Below are 21,702 nucleotides of genomic sequence, written 5' to 3' on the forward strand. Positions count from 1 at the left end.
GAAAGAAAATCAATCTCCTTTCAAAAATGCGAGAAATATCATTCTTCTCTCTACTTTATAATAAACAGTTACTGAATCCTTACAATGGTGCAAGGCAAAATTGGAAAAAAATTAATGTATCTGCTTCTTTTTAAAAATTTCCTTAATTTAGTGTATATCTATCCAGTAGAATGACTGATGTAGAAAATTATTCAAGATATACCATTAGGCTAAAAAAACATAAAGCAAGTTGCAAAAAATGTGTATAGTGTGCTTTTACCTATAGTTGATTTATGTACAGAAAAATTATGGAGAGATAGCCAATACATATTTTAACATGAGCTACCTTTAGATAACGGAGTAGGGAATATGAGGAGATTTGTACTTCATATTTTATATCTTTTTAAATTTCAATATTTTCTTAAAATATACTACTAATAAAAATAAAATTTAGAAATATTTTCTCCATGTTTTTGTTGTCCAAAAGTTAGCAATACTCAGGCTTAGAAATTGCTTATGGAAAAAAACTTTTACAAAGAAAGAGGACATGAATATCTATGGGAGAAAGAAAGAGTGGACGGAGAAGATGAAAGCACTGGGAAGAGAGCCCAGGGAGGAATAAAAGGAAGAGTAGGAAAATCTCTGAGTGAGGAAAAGAATGTTCCATAGTGGGCAACGAGCAAAGTGCTAACACGTCTATTTTCTCATCACAGTGTCCCTGGAATATCATACACGGCATGTCACCGAGGGTCCCTCTGTGTGAAGGGCCTTAGGGTACAGGTGCGTATGTCTATAGGCTCAGCATCTCTTAGTAAGATTCGAATATGAAGAATGGCTTTTCCGTTATTCATATCGAGGAGACAATGGGGAAGCAGTTGCTAACCCTAAGTCACGAGTGGACCCAACATGACACTCACAGCACTTGGAATTCCTACTGGCTAACACGTTTCTCACCAGATTGGCGCCACAGCCTGCACTTCTTCCAGCCCTGCTCCACAAGGGCTTATTCTAAACCAAGATCAAGTGGTGCTCTAACCCTAAACACAAAAGCTGCCTCTTGGTAGCAGCTGTCACAATGCACTTATTAAGTGGGCTCCAGAGACTCAGACTTTTGAGAGATAGAGGTTTAAGTCAAAAGGCCATGGGCTTCAAAGGGTATGGTGTGAGAAATAATATGCTCCAAAGTTTCTTAGGGACTTCACTGGCAGTCTGGTTTTTAAGACTTCTCTTTCCAATGCAGGGGATGCTGGTTTGATACCTGTTCAGGGCACTAAGATCGCACATACTTCACAGCCAAAAAGACCAAAACATAAAACAGAAGCAATATGGTAATAAATTCAATAAAGACTTTAAAAGTGGTCCACATCAAAAAAAATCTTATTTTTTTTTAAATTTGGGAGTACATAAATAATCCTGTGTGCTTATCTACAATTCTGACAACTCTAAAAGTGCTATAATTTGGGCTATACATCTAGTAATACCAACCATTTTTTCTCATTGGAATTTTTTTCCACCTACCTTTATTCTATTCTCAGGGATGCCACTGACTCACTTCTCACCTCTCTTTTCAACATCATAAATCTCTCCCCATCCACTGGGTTGTCCCCATGACTATCCAACGTGGTTGAGTAGCTCCCACTTAAAAGAAAAAAAATATCAGACATTCTTTGATTCTATAGGCCCCTTCATATCTCTTCCCATTTTCTTAACTCATTCCATTAACACTGTTTGAGACTTTTGTTCACAGGTTAAATTACTTCTTCTGTTTTCATTTACTTTTCCAGGCATTCCAATACACTTCTGACTCCTCTGCAGAAGAGGCTGCTCTTATGGCAATTACCAGCAACCTCCATATTGCCAATTCTAAAGAATGATCCTGTCTTCATCCTGCATGTTAACCCCATCCTTTCTCTTCCCCATTCTTGAAGCAGTTTCCTCTCTTGACCTTTGTGATAACTTCTCTCCTTGATTCACTCTTATGTCACTGAGCATAATAAGCCAAAGACTGAAGGCTCAACTTTGATTCTTTTTTAAAAAAATATTTATTCAGTTTTGGCTGTACTGTGTCTTTGTTGCTGCACAAGGGCTTTCTCTAGTTGCAGTGTCAGTGAGCAGAGGCTACCCTTTAGTTGTGGTGTGCAGGTTTTGTATTGTGGTGACTTCCCTTGTTGCAGGGCACCAGCTCTAGGAGATGCAGGCTTCGTAGCTGCAGCACATGGGCTCAGGAGTTCTGGTTTCCAGGCCCCAGAGTGTGGCTTTAGTAGTTGTGGTGCACAGGCTGAGTTGCCCTGTGGAAGGTGATGAACCATGGATGAACCAGTGTCCTCTGCATTGCAAGGCAGATTCTTAACCACTGGACCATGAAGGAAGCCCCAAACTTTGATTCTTGATCCAAAACCTTGCGAGACTCCAAGAAAAATATCTCATCGAGCCAGTCCAGGCTCAGATCTGAGCGCTAATATTGAACCAGTGGGATGTATCTTTTCTGAGCCCCTTTGTCATAGACAACAGCAGCTTTCATAGTGAAAAACAGCCTGAGTATAAAATACTGGAATCCCAATCTTTACTCTGTGAAATTCTAGAAACATCAACCCAATACTTTCTGACTGTAGTTTTTCAGAAGAGATGTCAGAAACCAGTCTAAGTTTTGTTCCTGTCTAGGTATGACTAAAGATCACAGGATCTTTTTTCTAGACTACTTTAAACATTTTCGTAATTCTCTCCATAGATGAGTCTTTTTCTATACTAGACAAAATTTGCAAAGAGAGGATAATGCTATTTGTAATAGGGGGAGAAAGACTCGAATAGGGAAGGAAAAGTTTAGTGATTCATAGGAGAAGAGAGAGGATTTAAATAGATTTAAAAAGTGATGTTTCAGGTAGAAGAAAAATATATAAATTTGACCATAAAAGTCACTCAACCCCAGATCATGGATCCTTTAAGGAAATGAATTAATGGTGTTGAATATAGGAAATAAATGGCTAGATGAATAATTCATAACTTTGTAGCATGTGAAATGATAATAAAAAGATGGTAGAAATGATTTCAACTTACAGTGGGCCAGATGAAAGAATACCCACTGTAACTAAATAGATTAGACACTGAGAAAAAATTTCTTACTTCTTGGGGAAAATTGTCAGTAAATATTACATTTATTTCAGTGTCCTACTTTGTTGAGATTTTACAGGCATAGTTAAATGCTGTTTCTCTTATCTAATTTAGCTAATGAAGGATCATGGGATAAATGAGATCTAATTTCTTCATATACCAAAGAGAGTTTGGATCAAAAATATTTGGCACTCTAGCCAATACTGCTTTTAGACTCAGATAATGGTTTCCACTCCAGGCCTTTGGTCTAGAGGACTCCACCCACATTCACTCTTCTGGTAGACAGTCCAACCATGAAGCCAGGAGGATGTGCCCACCCACACACCATGCCCACCCCTAGTGCCGACATTGGGATTTTCTGCCCAAACAACCCTGAACCATCCACCGGGCCTTGCAGAGTCTGCTTCTCTAGGTCCCTTCTTTGCTTGTCACATCAAGTCAAGTAAGGAAGAACCACTTTGACTCAGATGGTATTGAGAAATATGCCAGAATATTCTTGAATACTACTTTCCTGATGGATAGAAAGTAATCATGACTTCTATGTCTCATTTTATTCTTATGAAGGACATGTGTTAAGACATTCATTAACGTGTAACTCAAGTATCTTCTGGGTCACAGGGTCCTCACCTGCTGAATAAGAGCATAGCACCTTTGCCAAATTGCCCTGGTTATTTCTGAAATTCAGCGAAACAGACCCATATGAGATCCTTTCTGGGATTTCATGGTAACCCTATACACCCTCCTGATTCTCAGATGCCTCCCTAAGGAGGACCCCATCCCATGGCTTGCTTTTTACCTTCTTGATCTTCAAGCTTCTAGGAAGGCACCAGCTGACCTCAGCAACATGCATTCTGTCTCTCCTGGGCAGGCCCCATTGGTCATACATAGGACAATATGACAGGCAGAGTTTAAGATGCCATCCCCTTTATTAGCCACCACATGATTAAATAAAGTGCCCTACATTATTTAATCTATGTTGGCTCCTTTCACTTAAAGAATGTTGTTCAGGTCCACCTGTGTTGTTGCTGATGGCAGGATTTCCCTCGTTGTTATGACTGAGTGTTACTCCAACGTGGCTACTGTTTTAAGTTGTTAAGTTGTGGTGACGCTATGGTTTCCATGAACAAAGGGGAAGACCAGTCCTCTTGTATTTGCTCCTGTTTCTTGGGTGTCTCCTGTTCTCATTTTCAGCAGACATGAATCACTTCTAGCCCCTAGAAGCTTAAAGCCCTCACTCAATCTGCAGGTTTCCCTGTGGGCAGCTGGATGGCATCAGTCCTGGGGTCTCCCCGGGTGTCCCACTGGTGCTCACTTCTTCAGGGTGGAGGATGCTGGCTCTTAGGACTTCCAGACATCATGGATTTGTTCCTATCCAAGAACCACAAGATGAAAACAAGCCAGACTGTCCTTGTCTTCCTCTCTCCCTTCTGTCTTCTCATTTCCCAGTGTCTCCCCAACTAGATTGTGATGAAAGTTATTTGCAGGATCCCCATCAGTTCCATGAGTGACAGGAGACTGATGTCAAGTGAGAAAATGAAATGTAAATTTTATTAAACACCCCCTCTCATCTCCACGTATCAATCCAGATTCCAGCTGAACATAGCAAATCAAATCCTGCCTATGCCCAGCCTCGGGGCACACGGAAAATCATTTCTCCTTAATACCATTCCTTTCTAGTAAAATATTTTTCTGTTTGGTAAATGAAAATTGTAAATGCAAGCCTTGTATTAATCCCAGGGAAAAGCATATCTTCAAAATGAACATCTGAAGGAGGGAGCAGAGAAGAGACAAGAGAAGATTCAGGGGCAAAGGAGAAGTCGGGGACTGGGGAAACAGAATTGTATTTAGCTGTGTCATGCACAGTTCTGACTCATGGCTGCGCAGGGATGCATATCCACAGAATAAATGGTGACATTCTTTGAAAGCTTGGACCATGAGGACATTTATCTACATGCTGTCCTGTCTCAGAGATAATAAAGATCTTAAATCTGATACACTGTCTTGTAATTGCATTATAAATATAGATGCTTCATTCTGGGTGTATGTGCACAATAGCAGGCTTGTCTGGGGTTTTGCCCAGTGGTGTCTGACTGTGTGTAGAGAAAAATCTTGATTTTGGGATCTTAAAATTTGAAACCAATTTTGATTGCATATTTATTGTAGTAAAAATAACCCAAAATTTGAGCCAAAAATGAATACAGAAAATACCATAGCTATTTTAAATGCACACACTAACCAAATTTTGCTTTACAAATTTGAATGAAAAATGTAAATACTGGTGTCTGCTTTTTTTTTTTAAAGAAAGAAGGTAATTTATTGAATCTATTTTCTTTTAATTTTCTCAAACTAAGTGGATAGACTATTTTTGAAATGACGTTTTGTCAGGAATAGATCTTTATTTAGATTACCTATTCTGATTTGCCTGAGATTGGGGCGTTTTCAGGATATAAGACTTTCAGTGCAAAAACCAGAGAACCCCAGAAAGTTCCACATATACAATGATGAGTTGGTAACCCTAATATATTACTACCATAAATGATATAAAATAGTCATGTCTTATACTCTAATAATGCTTCCCTGGTGGCACCAGTGGTAAAGAATTCACCTGCCAAGGCAGGAGACACAAAAGACACGGGTTTGATCCCTGGATCAGGAAGATCCCCTGCAAGAGGGCATGGCAACCCACTCAAGTATTCTTGCCTGGAGAATTCCATAAACAGAGGAGGCTGGTGGGCTATGGTCCATAGGGTCGCAAAGAGTTGGACACGACTGAAGCAACTTAGCACACACCCACACTCTAATATTATTAACATTGTAGACTTTATTTTGGGGAAATGGTTTTGAGCAAAATAAACTTATAGCTGTATCTGGAAATGATCTCCTTGATTTAGTCAAGCTTCACAGATAGCATCCAGGCTTCCAAAATAAGTGAGAACAACTCAAGCATTATACTTGTCAGCTGAGAAAATGGCATTCTTTTCTTTTCTTGTGGTGAAGCTTTAAAGACTTTCTTCCTAGTACAACTAGAAGTAATCAATATAAAGAAAAGCAGGGGGTGGCGTGGAGGAATAGGGAGATTTGGATTAACACACATATGCTACTGATGTTATATATAAAATAGATAACTAATGATAACAAAGTGCGTAGCACAGAGAACTCTACTTATTGCACTGTGGCAGCCTGAATAGGAAGAAAGTCCAGGAGAGAGGGGGTGTACGTACATGTACTGCTGATTCAGTTTGCTGTACAGTGGACGCTAACACAACACTGTAAAGCAACTAAACGCCAAGAAAAATTTATTTAAAAAAAGAAAAGGAATGTAAGTATTGCTTAGGGATGTGCTAGAACACAACTGATGTTGCATAAACCAATGCTTTGAATTAAAAGATAGAACCCAGTTTAGATGCAGTTTTTGCATTTAATATCTGAAAATGAAGTCATAAATTTCATTTATGAAAACTTCATTTAATAAATGAAAATGAGTATTGGGCTAGATAGTGCATTCATTTTCGAAAGATCTGTAACATTTCTTACCTAGCAAAAGTTGGCCCCTGAGATCTGATGCCCTGAGGGCGCTCTATTTAGAATTTAAAAATAATGCCACATGACTTTCTGCACAAGAAGAGAGTTTATATGGAAATGTAGAAATTTTAGCTTGAATTATTGTACTGGAATCCACAATCCTTGATTGTTTAATTAAATATATTTGATTTCTTAACTATTCTTCCTTTTTGGTATTTTTGTGTACAAAATAACTAAAATAGGGTACTTTGCTTTAAAAATGGGTATGAATGATATGTGTGAGGAACATAAGGGCAGCACTAGGCAAGTTTGTAAGGTCATTAACATGTATATTTTGGGTTTGCCTAGATCTTCGTCTTATTTTATTTCTTCCAGTCTTAGTCTCCAACCCTTTTGTTTTCAAACCAGCTCATCCCAGATGTATTCAAGCTCTGCACCTATTGTTTCTGTGTTGTTCCTTCAAACTTACCTATCCAGTGACCCGTTTTTGTCTAGAATTTCTACATAGTTTCACAGAATAATTCACACTTGTGTTTTAATGTTACTTATATCACACCTTCTATTGTATTTTCATTTGAACAGATTTCTCAAGGCAAGGCTTAAAGGCTTAGACCTAAAGATTGAATTCCAATTACTGAAGACAGCTATTTTATGAGAGGTCCCTCAATAATATACTAGTGTCCTGTTGCTGTTATTGCCACAAACTTCCTGCCTTAAAACAACTCAAATTTATTTTCTTAAAAGTTTTGGATGCCCAAAGTCTGAAATCAGTATAATTGAGCTAAAATAAAAATGCTATCAAGGGTGACTCCTTCTTGGGCTTCTAGGGGGAAATCTGTTTCCTTGCCTTCTTCATCTTCCCATGGCAGCCTGTATTCCTTGGCTTGTGGGCACTCCTCTGTCTTCAAAACACATTACTCTTACGTCTCCTTAACTCCAACTTCTTGATTCACATATACCGCTTTTCTGAACTCCTGCCTCTCTAAGGACCCCTGCCATAACATTTAGGGCCTATCTATATAATCCTAGATAATCTATTCATTTCCAGAGCTTTGATTTTTTAAAATATTTTTTATTGTGGTAACAATCACTAATATAAAATATGCTATTTGAGCCATATTTAACTGTACCATTCAGTGGCAGTAAGTACACTCACACTGTCATGCAACTCTCACCATCTTCCTAACTTTTCACTTTCCTAAACTGAAACTCCATGTGAGAGGTGGACCATAAAGAAGGCCAAGCACCAAAGAATTGATGATTTTGAACTGTGGTGCTGGAGAAGACTCATGAGAGTCCCTTGAACATCAAGGAGATCAAACCAGTCAATCCTAAAGGAGATCAACCCTGAATATTCATTAGAAGGACTGATGTTGAAGCTGAAGCTCTAATACTTTGGCCACCTGATGCAAAGAGCCAACTCATTGGAGAAGACCCTGATGCTGAGAAAGATTGACGGCAAGAGGAGAAGGGGGCAACAGAGGATGGGATGGTTGGATGGCATCACTGACTCAATGGACATGAGTTTGAGAAAGCTCCAGGAGATAGTGGAGGACGGGGAGGCCTGGTGTGCTGCGGTTCATGGGGTCGCAAAGAGTCGGACACAACTGAGCGACTGAACTGAATGACTGACTGAGAGGGACTTCCCTGGCTGCCTAGTGGTTAAGACTGGACTACTAGTCGGGGGGAGGGGGCCAAGTTAAATCCCTGGTCCAGAAACAAGGATCCCACGTGCCACTCAGCATGGCCAAAAAAAAAAGTTTTAAAAGGATTAGAGACTCTAGCCTCTGAGCTGATAAACACTTCTCCCCAACACTAGCCTGGGAGGTGCCCACCTGCAAAAATTCACTTTGCACTGACTTGCCTTCCCCTGTTCCCCTGTGGGAGAGTCAGCTGAAGAGGACCCAGTTGCGGGAGAGGTGGGCCATGCCAACCAGTGAGAGGTCCTGGAAACTGAGGTCGCTTGGCAAGCCTCTCTTCCTTCCTGCTTTTATTCTTCATCACCTTGGTCACCTTGGGCCAAAATCAGGATGAACATAGTCTGCTGGCTGTAGGGCAGCCGAGGGGCTTTTCCACCACACCCAGGAGGAAACGTTATTCTTCTTGCTCTTCCCTCTTCAGTGTCCCAGCTCAGATGGGATGGAAGAAGTGTGCTTAGCTGTGCAGTTGGCAGACGGTGGACGTGGTAATAACAAGAGCATTGACTAGACTCAGTATTAGTGATGGTGCTGGGGAGCCGTCCTGGCTTTGGGCTGCCTGAAGGCAGTGGTGATCCTCTGCTTGTCCTGTCTGTCAGTCTATTTGATCTCCAAATGAATTGCTTTTGATAACAGCTATATAAATGCAGAACTGATCCGCTGGGCCTTCTTAAATGAGACTCCTCGCTTTCATCTCCCCGTCATTTCAAAAAGCAGATAGACTTGTTAGAGGTTTTAATGCAATGATTTATGTTTTATCTTGCCTGGTTCGAGGCAGCATTTATTTAGCACTAAATTCTTCCCAAACCTCTATGGTGAGGGAAGAAACGTTTGAACACACAACATTTGGGGTTTCTTTTTTTTTAAAAAAATAAACTCAATAATATATGTTTTTCTCCTTTATTATGGTCAGGAAAGGCAAAAAACTTTATTTTAAGGAAGAAGGGAGGGAATGGAAAAAGTCACCATACAAAACACTTTCATTATCAGACCCTTGGTGATGTTATGGGGAACCAGAAAGGACCAACACCAATTCTCCAATTCTGTAAAACAAAGCATTAAACTTTCCCACACAATGACTACCAGAAAAAGGAATCACAATAAATTTCAATGCAAGCATAGAAAGATTTGTTTTCTCATCTGCCTTCCCATGTTGTTTGCATTTTTATAATAGAACAATATGTAGAAGTCTTCATTGTTTCTCTTTCTCATACTTGCACTTCATTTTCTAACCTTCTGCTTTTATCACTTTCCCATTGTATGAATGGCGAAAATTCTCTTATTAAAGAGAAGGGAGCATCATTCATAAAACACGGAATATTTTGTAAGAAGCTTTGTTCATTCACCACTCAAAGACTGTATACAAGTTGGTTTAAGACATACATTTAGGGGAAAGGACATAACCTATTACAACCAGAAATTGAAATAGACCTTGATTTCTCTTTCATTAGAGGAAATCTCTCCCTTCATGAAATACTGCTATAAGAAGCACATTGTAAATTGTATATTTGTATATAAATCAATTCATGTAAAAGAACTGTAACAACTTGCTATTTGAAATGGTTTTCAAATCAAATACATTATGATTTTCAAATAAAACTATAGCCCAAGTACGAACTTTTCATTGATTGGTTAAAAGCAGATTATTCTGCCATAAGACATCATAACAATTTATTCCAATCATTGTGCAGTAAGACAACCTGCAATGGCATTGTCTTTAAAGTGATATATAATAGAGCAGAGAAAAAGAGATCACACGGTGTGAAACACATGCCATCTCTACTTCTAATAGGAGATAGATTTCATTTTTTTTTTTGATAAGTAAAGGGACTCATAATTCAAAATATCAAAGCTACCTGGAGATGGATTAAGAAGATTTTTTTTCTACGTGGTAGAAAACACATTTGTGTCCTGTGTAGGGTTTTCACTGTAATTTCCTTTTGAATCATAAGAACAGAGAAAAGAAGCATTTTAAATGCTTGAACATTTGGTTAAAGCAGCCTATATTGTCATCCTTGCCTTGAATGCAACAGGTTACAGCTGCTGGCAATAATTAGATTGCCCCTGTGATTCTTTTTTTTCTTGTTACTCTTTCTAAATGTTTATATAAATACTAACAAATGTATTAAGTTTCTTGAAACAAAATATGCAAGTTAAAGAACTGGCAAATGCATCATTTTCTTGAAAAAATGCCTTATGTGGATAATTATAAAAATAATAAGAGAGGGTGGAACGAATTGGGAGAATAGTTTTGACATGTATACACTACCATGTGTAAAATAGATAGCTGGCAGGAAGTTGCTATATACCACAGGGAGCTCAACTGTGTGTTCTGTGATGTTCTAGAGGAGTGGGATGGGGAGGGGGTGGGAGGGAGGCTAAGGGGGAGGGGACATATGTATACATACAGCAGATTCATGTTGTTGTGCAGCAGAAACTAGCACAACATTGTAAACAATTATATCCAATAAGAAAATAATAATAATAATTATAGCTTGTAGTGATAAAAATTTTTCAACAAGGAAAATGAGTGACGAAATAGTTTGATTCCCCTTTTCAGATGAGAACGGTAGTAAACTAAAGGCTGTATATCTTAGAGACAATATGATGCTTATTCACCTGATGTTTACTTTTCTGCCTTTCTGATAGGACACCAGACAGCTTATACTTTTTTTTGAATATAGGCATTTTGGTTGAGTACAGAGTGCCATATAAAAGGCCTTAGGAAAGTGTGTGCTTGAAAGGGACTGTACCATTTGATATCCTATAAAGAGAAATAATCACAATAATGAATTTTAAAAGCTTTATAACTCACATCTAAACTGATGCACTGTGAAAAACAAACCTAGTTAGCAGATGATGTGGGTTCAGTCCCTGGGTCATGAAGATCCTCTGGAGTAGGAAATAGCAACCCAAAGCAGTATTCTTGCCTGGAAAATTCAATAGACAGAAGAGTCTTGTGGGCTACAGTCTATGGGGACGCAAAGAGTCAGACATGACTGAGCGACTAAGCATAGCAACAACAGCTCAGTCAACAGATGGTCTATTATTAATCCCATGTTACATAATGTGAAGTATTTTATTACTATAATTATTGACAGCATTATTATTTTTTGCTCTGGACAACACTGAGGCCCAGAATTGTAAAGTGATTTGCCTAATGTGAGTCATACTAGAGCTAGTTCTGAATTTTGATAAACTTGGATCTCTTGACTTTAAGACCGTGAACCTCTCAAGATACCAGTGCTTTGATTGAAGGGAACTCAACTGGTTCTCAAGACTAGCTACTCCCTGGAGAAAGTCATGATTATGACCCATTTTCATTCAACCAAAGACAGGCCCTGGGTGTTCTTGTGGCTTCTTCAAGGCTGCAGGAAATTGGTTTCTTAAATGTTCACTCTTCTCTTTTTTGATTTGTGTATTCAACTTTCACATGATCCAAAATTTATTTCTGGAGGAAAATGTCATGAATTTTATTAGCCAAATGTATTTCCAAAAATGATATTTATTTGGGACAAGATCATATCTCAACTCGGAGAAGGAAATGGCAATCCACTCCAGTACTCTTGCTTGAAGAATCCTGTGGACAGAGGAGCCTGGTGGGCTGCCATCTATGGGGTTGCACAGAGTCGGACATGACTGAAGCAACTTAGCATACATGCGTGCATTAAAGAAGGAAGTGGCAACCCACTCCAGTACTCTTGCCTGAAGAATCCTATGAATAGAGGAGCCTGGTGGGCTGCCGTCTATGGGGTCGCACAGAGTCGGACACGACTGAAGCAACAGCAGCATATCTCAACTAGACTGCATTTTATCCTTTCTTGAAATTTTGCCAGCTTCATCACTCTCTAAGATAATCCATATATACCATCTCTTTATGTATTAGTATTTGCACAGTTTCTCTATTTCTATTGTATTTATCTAAGTACATTTCTCTCCCTTTGCCTATAAAGTTTTGAGGTCATAGGGGTCTTGATTTGCCTTCATAGGTCAGGCATAGAGAACTGTAAGTAGCTTAAGAGTTCTCCATTTAATTCCATTGTATTAGAGATAAAAATAAAATCTAAATAGATTAAATAATGAAATTTCACAAAAGAAACAAAGGGACAATGTAAAAGGCTATGATAAGTATGCCTTTTATTTTCCCCCTCATACAATTTTAGTGGCGGCTTTCAAAAACTGTTAGCATATTTCTAAAATTATATATGAACTTCCCTTGTGGCTCAGCTGGTATATTGGTTTCAACCATAAAAGCAACATCTCTCCCTTCCCATCTTCTTTGATTGTTTTTCTTACACATGTGCTTATCTTAACACAGGCGGGTGCTGTAAGCAAGCTAGAATTTAGAAAGTGAGGCTCTGGAGTCGGCTATTGGGGCCTGAATCTTCACCACTTACCAGCTCTGCAAACTTGGGCAAGTTGTTAACTTCTCTAGTCCTTACATTTCTCTTCTGTTAAATGGGCATAATAGTAGCCATAACCATGTGGATTGTTATAAATTGATCTGTGGAAAAGAGCACGCCTGGAGGGTGAAAACATTCAATAAAGGGTGGTCACCATTATTATTGTAACCAACAAATAGAGCAACATGAAAGAGCTAGTCACTCAGACGTGCCTGACCCTTTGTGACCCCATGGACTGTAGCCGGTCAGGCTTCTCTGTCCATGAAATTCTCCAGGCAAGAATACTGGAGTGGGTTACCATTCTCTTCTCCAGGAGATCTTCCCAACTCAGGGACTGAACCCAGGTCCCCTGTATTGCAGGCAAATTCTTTAGTGTCTGAATCGCCAGGGAAGCACGGAAAGTGGTAATAATAAAAATATAACTCATCATCTTTCACCACCTTTTCATATTTTATGGGCTGGAGAACAACTTTCTCCTGCCACTTGATGAAAATTCAGCAGACCACAGGTTTTACCTGTCTTCCCACTTACACTAGATAGTTCTGCATACTTTATGATACAAAAATATAGCTTTTATTTAAGAAAATAGAAGTGGTCCTTTCAAGATATCAGTCAACACTTCAACTTCATAGAAGAGTAGGAGTCTCCCCACCTGCAGCTGGTTACGGGTGGTCAGCTTGCATGTGTGCTTAGGTTCTGCTTTCTTACTCTGTTCATCTCTCCCTCCTCTGCTGCTGGATCCAAAGTGGCACTTTGAAAAAAGACAAGAAAATACATGTTGGCCATGTGGCAGGTACTATTGGAAATGGATGTTTACCCTCCCTGAGCCACTTTCTTTGAGCAGATTTTTCAATCTGAGTTTTATGTGGTTGTCAGAAGACAGTTGGTGGTGGGTGTCTTTTGTTTCTGAATATGTCATGAATAGAGGCTTTGACTGCCTTTGTCCTAGATTAGTGGTTTCCAACCTTTTAGGCACCAGAGGCCAGCTTCATGGAAGATAGTTTTTCCATGGACCGGTGGTGACAGGGCAGGGGTGGGGTATGGTTTCGGGGTGATTCAAGCACATTATATTTATTGTGCACTTTATTTCTACTATTGTTACATAAGCTTCACCTCGGATCATCAAGCATTAGATCCTGGAGTTTGGGAACCTCTGTTCTAGGTTATTTTTCAAGGGAGGTTGTCTAGTTAGCAGCCTCAGAAAATAGGAATAATGTCTCCTTCCAGAGAAGACAATAGCCCTGTGTACTGTCCAGGATAAAAGATCTAGATTCCTTGAGCTCATGGGTTCTCTTCTGTAACACAACCCACTATTCATGAAGGTGTCATCTGACCCGTTCTGCAATGTCTATAGAGACTGGCGCTTTGGGAACTAGTGTAAGACAATGCTGATTTTTCTGGGTATTGGTAGTGATGTGAGTAATAAAGTCCTTGGTTTCTGACCCAGTAGCCTTCTGTCTTCTGCCAGCATTCGTGAAATTGTGGGACGTGATCTCCCCAGCTTGTGCAAAAGCAAAATCTCAGATTTTGCTGTGAAATCACAGCTCTTAACAGTTCTTAAACTGTGAAAGCACAGTTCTTAACAAAGGGACATTCCTTGGATCCTTAGAGACTTCTGCTTTGAGAAACCTCCTCTCAATTACATTTTCCTTCTCATGGGTGATGTATTCCCTGGGTTCCCAATTCCCTCTTCAGTGCCTACTTTTTCATAAAATCACACTACACAGACTCTCTGTTAAAAAATATTCACTCTTGGAAGAATAGAACTAAAAATCTCCAAGCTGGCTCTCTCATGTGGCCAACATCTGGACCATAAGAAGTATGCATACTTCGCAAACATTGCAAATGCAAGTTAATTCTGATGTTGATATATACCACTGTAGCCCTCCATGGCATGAATCAGGCATCAGTCCTCTGAGGTACCCAGAAAGGCAAGTATTTCAAGTTTTACAAGTGATCCCATAAAAGTCAGTAGCTCAGTAGTAAAGAATCTACCTGCCAATGCGGGAGACCTAGGTTCAATCCCTGATCCAGGAGGATCCCACATGCTGTGAGGTGGCCAAGCCCATATGCCAGAACTATTGAGCCAGTGCTCTGGAGTCCAGGAACTGCACCTACTGAAGTCTGAGCGACCTGGAGGCCCTGAACTGCAAAGAAAGAAGCCGCCAGGGAGAAGTTGCACATGGCAACCAGTCCCGATTGCTGCAACCAGAGAAAAGCCCACTCAGCAATGAAGACCCAGCACAGCCCGCCCGCCAAGAGTCACTTGCATGATTCATCCCTAAATGGTCTGCTCCTAAATAAATACAATAACCAAGGTAAAATTCACTCAAAGGACTCCATAGCAGAGTGGATATGACAAAGAAGTCGGTGAACTTGAAGATACATATATCAATAGAAATTATCTAGTCTGAATGATAGAAAAATATTGAAAAAAGAAATATCCAATATGAAAAAAGTAACCTGACTAGTCTTAAAATAATTGACAAAATTGTATTGCTTTGAATTCCTTAATAAGGATCTGCCACACCCAATGGGTTTCGACAAATTATATTGGCAAATTGATCATCCAAAGGTGAAAAAAAATAAACTTTGATTTTATATAAAATGTAACTCAAATGGATCATGGGTCTAAAAGTTAAATGTAAAACTATAACATTTGTGGAAGAAAACTTTAGAGAAAATCTTCATGACCTGAATTAGAGGAATGTTGTTTAGATATGACATTAAAAGCAGAATTCACCAAAGAAAATGTTGCTAAGTTTCATTTAAAATTTTAAAAAATTGCTCTATGAAAGACTCTAGTAACATAATTAAAAGACAACTATAGACCAACAAATACAATTATGTGTCACATATCCAACAAAGGACTTATATTCTGAATAAAATAAAGGACTCTCAAACTCTGTAATAGTAAAACAAACAACCTAATTTTAAAATGGACAAAAGGCTAAATTTGACATTTCAAAAAAAGAACAAATATGATAAATAATCATATGAGAAGATGATCAAAATCATTAGCCATTAATGAAATAGTAATTAAAACTACCATATGTCCATTTAGATAGCTAAAAATCTAAATGAAAAAATTACAAACACAATATCAAGGGCTGGTGAAGATGTGGAAGAAATGAAAATCTCATACATTACCGGAGATGATGAAAAATAGTTCATCCACCATAGAAATGGTTTGTCAGTTTCTTATAAAAAACAAAAATGCATTTACCATACGATCCAGCAATTTCTCTCTGGATATTAACCCTAAGGAAATGAAAACAATGTTCACACAAAAATCTGTACATGAATGTTAATCAGTCACTAAGTTGTTTCCGACTCTTTGCAACTCCATGGACTGCAACATACCAGGCTTCCCCGTCCTTCACTGTTTCCCCAAATTTGTTCAAGTTTATGTTGTTTGCAGTCAGTGATACTATCTAACCATCTCATCCTCTGCCACCCTCTTCTCCTTTTGCCTTCAACCTATCCCAGCATCAGGATCTTCTCCAATGAATCAAAATTTCACATCTGGTGGCCAAGGTATTGGCGCTTCAATCTCAGCATCAGTCCTTCCAGTGAATATTCAGGATTGATCTCCTTTAACATTAACTGGTTTGACCTCCTTGCAGTTCAAGAGGCTTTCAAGAGTATTCTCCAGCACCAGAGTTCAAAAGCATCAATTCTTCGGTGCTCAACCTTCTTTATGACTCTGTTCATAAATGCTCCAAGTTGGGGGGAAAAAAAAACCCCAAAGTCCTTCAGTGAATGAATAAACAAACTATGACACATCCATACAACAGAATACTGCTCAGGACACACACACAAAAATCAACTAATTAATGCATACATGACACGCACTATGGAAAGGTCTCAAATCCATTATGCCAAATGAAGGAAACCAGTCTCAAAAGACCACATGGTTTCTGGAAGAATTTTGTCACACTATTGAAGTAGATTTAGACACTTCATTTCCTTTTTTATTGTTGTGGAGATGTTTTAGTTGTTTAAAACCAATAAGTGATATAACTGGAGACAGGTGGAGTGGGGAAGTAGCTCAGAATGAACAGAGCTCAGAGCACGTTGAAAATAATGATGACCTGAGTCTGGGATTCTTCGATGAGGCAAAGAGACCTTGGTTATCACTTTCGGTGCATCAAAATCCTGTTGTTACCCTGTGTTCCGGTAGAAGGAATATTCCTTCTTCAGGAAACTCCATTGGCTAACGCTGTTTCCATTTTTTTGAGCTTTTTAAAGGCCATTGGTTTTTACGGGTGAAGAGAATGGACGAGTCCATTTGTTTTTGTGAATATTTAAAAAAAAAATTTTTATTGTGGTTAAAGTCACATAATATAAAACATACTATTTTAACCGTATTTAACGGTACAGCTCAGGGTCACTAAGTACATTCACCTTGTTACGCAACTCTTACCATCATCCATCTCCCGAATTTTTTGAGTATGCATCCCTAGCCTCTCTTCAATAACAATAATACAATTTTCAGTTCCCGTTGCTTGGTTTTAGATAAGAGAAAGTCGACATGGGCTTTGCTGCTGGTTTTACTTGACTTTCTTTCACTGGTCTTGCTCTTGGGTTCAAGCAGCCCTCTTTTTTTCCAGAGTTAGGGTGGTTGCTTTAAAATAAAGAGGATCGAGGAAGAGGCCATAGTGCTTTTGTTATTTCCCCCTATGTATCACTTATTAAACTCCTGTTGCCCTGACCATTGTCGCTTCTCACTGAAGTCTGGTTTATTTACTTGAAAATCTGATTTGTTTCATTTTATTACTGTGTTTGCGAAGTAACTGATATCAGATTCGGAGGGAAAGAACTGCCATTTACCAGCAGGCTGTGATGGCTTTGCCTCGGTCTGCAGGCCTGATTTGGAGGCCTCATCTGCCCTGGGGCTCCCACAGAAATAAGATTACTGGCAATAACTGCTTCAACTGCTTTGAATAACAGACACAACTCAGAGAGCATAAAATTAGCATAAACACAGCACTGGTGTGTTCTCTCAGCGGATATGAGACAGGCAGGCTATGGAAAATTGACTGAAATGGGGTCAGACAACGTAGAAATCTGAAACATAGAAAATACCGCCTAAGAGACAGGAGGTATTACTACCTTTCTCGTTTTCTTTTATCTCTCTCTCCCTCTCTATTCATGCAGTTTTAATGATAAAATGTTAGAACTGATGAAGATTAAAGATGCTAAATCACTAGCCCCCTAAATGCCTGCATCATCTTTCTAGACAAATTATTATTAATCATTTCTCAGCTTTTTTAATCCTGAGGGTAGAAAAATAAACACAGTTTCACAGGCTTTTAACATTGATTTTCTTTTTTTTTTTCTGAGGAGGGGTGGGAATATGAGTTTGAAGATAGAGAGTTTGCTTCAGAAAGGACGTAAATAGCTGAAGCAGTGCAAGATTGTACCTTGAAACAATTCCTCCTATATCTATTTATCAAATAGTAAAATAAAATATGCTGCCAACAAACACAATCAAGTCTAACATTACAGGCAAAACAGTGACACTGTGCATCTCATTGGGCAGATGGAAGGTATGATTTTGCTGTTTTAATAATACTTTGTCACATATGGAATATAGTTTTCGATACAGCTGCATAGAAATGGATCCTGTTGCTTATTCATTTTTGGTGTGATGCTGGCAAAGGCCCAAGGTACCAGTCCCCAAAATGGAAATGTTCTTGGAATCTAGCATTTTTGGATCTTATCCTGCTAGAGTCATTTCGAAGGTTTATAATCTAGCACTTCAAATGTGGATCATGCGGACTTCCTGGCAGTCCAGTGGTTAAGACTTCACCTTCCAATGCAGGAGGTGTGGGTTCGATCCCTTGTTGGGGAACTAGATTCACATAGCTCACAGCTAAAAAACCAAACCATAAAACAGAAGCAATATTATAACATATTCAATAGACTAAAAATAAGTGGATTCTGGAGAAAGGGTGTAAGTGTTTTAATGCCTTTTCCCTCCCAGGAGACTAACTTTATGTCACTTTATCATAGTCCGTATATGTTCTCTTTCACAATACTTTTTACACTTCACTCTGCTTAATGTCTGTCTTCCTCATGACCCTGTAAGTTCCCTAAAGAAAGGGACCCTTATTTGTCATATTCCCTTCTGTATTCCTAGTGCTTTGTACTGGGGCTGCTATCGATCAAGCACTCAACCAATATGGATTGAATATGTGAATAAAATATGACTGAGTGATGGGAGATGTAATATTCTGAAGGCTATTGCATGTTTTAGATGATAATTCTCGAAGAATCACTATCAAAATTTTGACTACATTCTTGGGATTATTGTCTTTGGATTCTAAAAGAAGAAGGTGTCTTTAAAATATACACAACAAAAATGAGCTGTTAAGTAGTATCAGCACTTTAATGTTTCCATAAACAATAGTGATAGAAAGTATATCTCACAGAGTAAGTCCAGCAGACCCTGAGGTCGTGAACTGCATCTGAGATGTGGCGTCCTTTCTTTTAACAGATTTGTAAGCAGTTAGTAAGTTTAGGTTGTCAGGTCCATGCTCATGTACTATAGCAGTATCAAATACCGCTAAGAGTTGCAGACTACCAGGTTCCATTCCACTCTACATTACAAAGGATTTTGGCAAGTCACTCCTTTGTACTTCTGTGTTTAGATGCGTCTTATCAAGCACTGACTGCGCGGTTAAATGGAAAACATTCACATTTAGTTTTACTTTGCTTAATTATAATAACATTTCACCCTGGGACAGAACTTGATTTATCATTTTCTAACAAATTTTATTGACTAGGAGTCATCTCCTCTTTTTTCTCTGATATCTTATCATAATTAGGATCTAAATCATATTTTGGGGGCAGAGAAACTGGAACTTTATCTATTAATTACTTTTACCTGCCTCCTTAGGTAAATTATAAGTATGAAAGGAGAGACCCCATGTCTCCAGTTGCTAGGATCTTCTAATTCTTGCATATAGGTGGTAGACATATAAAGGGTAGATGATATGGACAGTGTCTTGACTGAATTTGACTCCCATTAATGTATAAATGAAAACACACACACACACACATTGTGAAAAATGGATGCCAGACCAAGAACCCTCTGATTTTAAATCATTTTCCAAGAAAGTTCTTTCTACCCAGAAATGCTCCCGCTAAGGAGAACTTAAATAGTCAGGCACAGTTGTATCTGTGCTTGCATAATAGAAGTGATCAGAGAGGCAGGAGCTGTGGTTTACTTCACTGAATCTAAATAAAGTGATAGCAAGTCACATGGTTAGACTATCTTCTTCTCTTGTGTTGAACCCTTTTCTCTAAAATCCTTCCGTTTAGGACCCTGGCAGCCATATTTGCATAAGTTATCCTGCCCCTAAACAGAGTTGCTTTGACCAGCCAAGATCATCAGAATCTTTCTCTAATGAAGCTTGTTTGGAATCTGAGAGATCCTAGTTCAGTCTGAATTGTTCCCATCAACTGAGATAAAATAAACTGCAAATATGTCTGCAGCCATCTTTCTCTGGGGACTAGAGCAACAGAGAATCTTCATCTGTCCAGAAAGAAAGATCTATTAGATATTTCATCAATTAGAGATTTGTTGACTGCATGAAATGAAAACACAACTACTTTGGCTTACTTTTAAAAATCTTCCACATAATAAGCGGTACAGACATAGGCAGTCCTGGGCTGGTAAAATGCCCATAAATCTAGTTTTAAGCTCCCCCACCCTTAACATGTGGCTGGCACCCTCTTGGCTACAAGTTACTCTATTTTCGGGCATGGTGATTAATTCTAGGCAGAAAGGAACCAGGTCTACGCCATCAGAGTTTGTCTCATTAACAGCTTTCTGAGGTCATCACCCTGTGATTTCTGCTTATGCTTCCATCTCATTAGCTTGGACAATGTTCAAAATGCAAAGGTATATTTGCATCTTAGATGCAAAGATGTCTGGGAAAGCTAGACCTATTCCTTCTCTGAGCAAACTGGAGTTCTGTCAGTAATGAAGAAGGGAAAACTATATAGAGAATAGATGCTAGGCAAGCAACCACCGGTGTGGGTTACAGATACAAGTTTAAAAAGAATGTGTAGATTAAGATTGGTCTAAAAGAAAAGAGAGTGTCTGCCTGCATTTCAGATAGCTTTCTGCCCTAATTTCTTATCAAGCCTAGATAACATCCTGCCCACAAACCATGTGTCCCTATAGCAAATTACTTTTTTTTGGGGGGAGGGGGGTGCTTACTTTCTTTTTTAAATAGATGTTATAGTTTAGAATGTTTTTAGCTTGAGAAAAATTGAGCTAGGGAATTCCCTGGTGGCTCAGTGGCTAAAACTCTGTGCTCTCAATGCAGAGGGCCCAGGTTTGGTCCCATATGCTGCAAGTAAGAGTTTACATGCTGCACCTAAAGATCCTGCATGCCGCAACTAAAAGATCCCATGTGCCACAACTAAGACCCAGTGGGACAAAATAAATTAATTAAAAAAAAAGAAATATCGAGCTAATATTACAGAGCATTCCCCTATAGTCCCTGGCCCCAGACATGCACAGCCTTCCCTGATGCCACCACTGCATCAGAGTGGAACGTTGGTTACAAATGATGACCTATGTGGACACATCATTATTATGGACACACCAAGTCTGTAGTTTGTATTAGAATTTATTCTTGTTGTTGTACACTGTATGGATTTTAACAAATTCATGATAACAAGTATCCACTATTATAGGACCATACAAAATAGTTTCACTGGCCTAAAAATCCTCTGTTATCCACCTAGTCATCCTTTCTGCTACTCTAAGCCCTGACAACCACTGATCTTTATATTTTCTCCATAGTGTTGCCTTTTCTGAGACTGCCATAGAGTTGGAATCATGTAGTATGCAGCCTTTCCAGGTTGGCTTTCATTTGACAGTATTCATTTACATTTCCTTCATATCTTTTTTGACACTGTGTGTGTATTTTTAAAAAATTGTTATTGCAGCAACATTGTTTTACAATGTTGTG

The sequence above is a fragment of the Odocoileus virginianus genome, chromosome 27 (genome assembly GCF_023699985.2).
Source record: "Odocoileus virginianus isolate 20LAN1187 ecotype Illinois chromosome 27, Ovbor_1.2, whole genome shotgun sequence".
Lineage (NCBI taxonomy): Eukaryota > Metazoa > Chordata > Mammalia > Artiodactyla > Cervidae > Odocoileus > Odocoileus virginianus.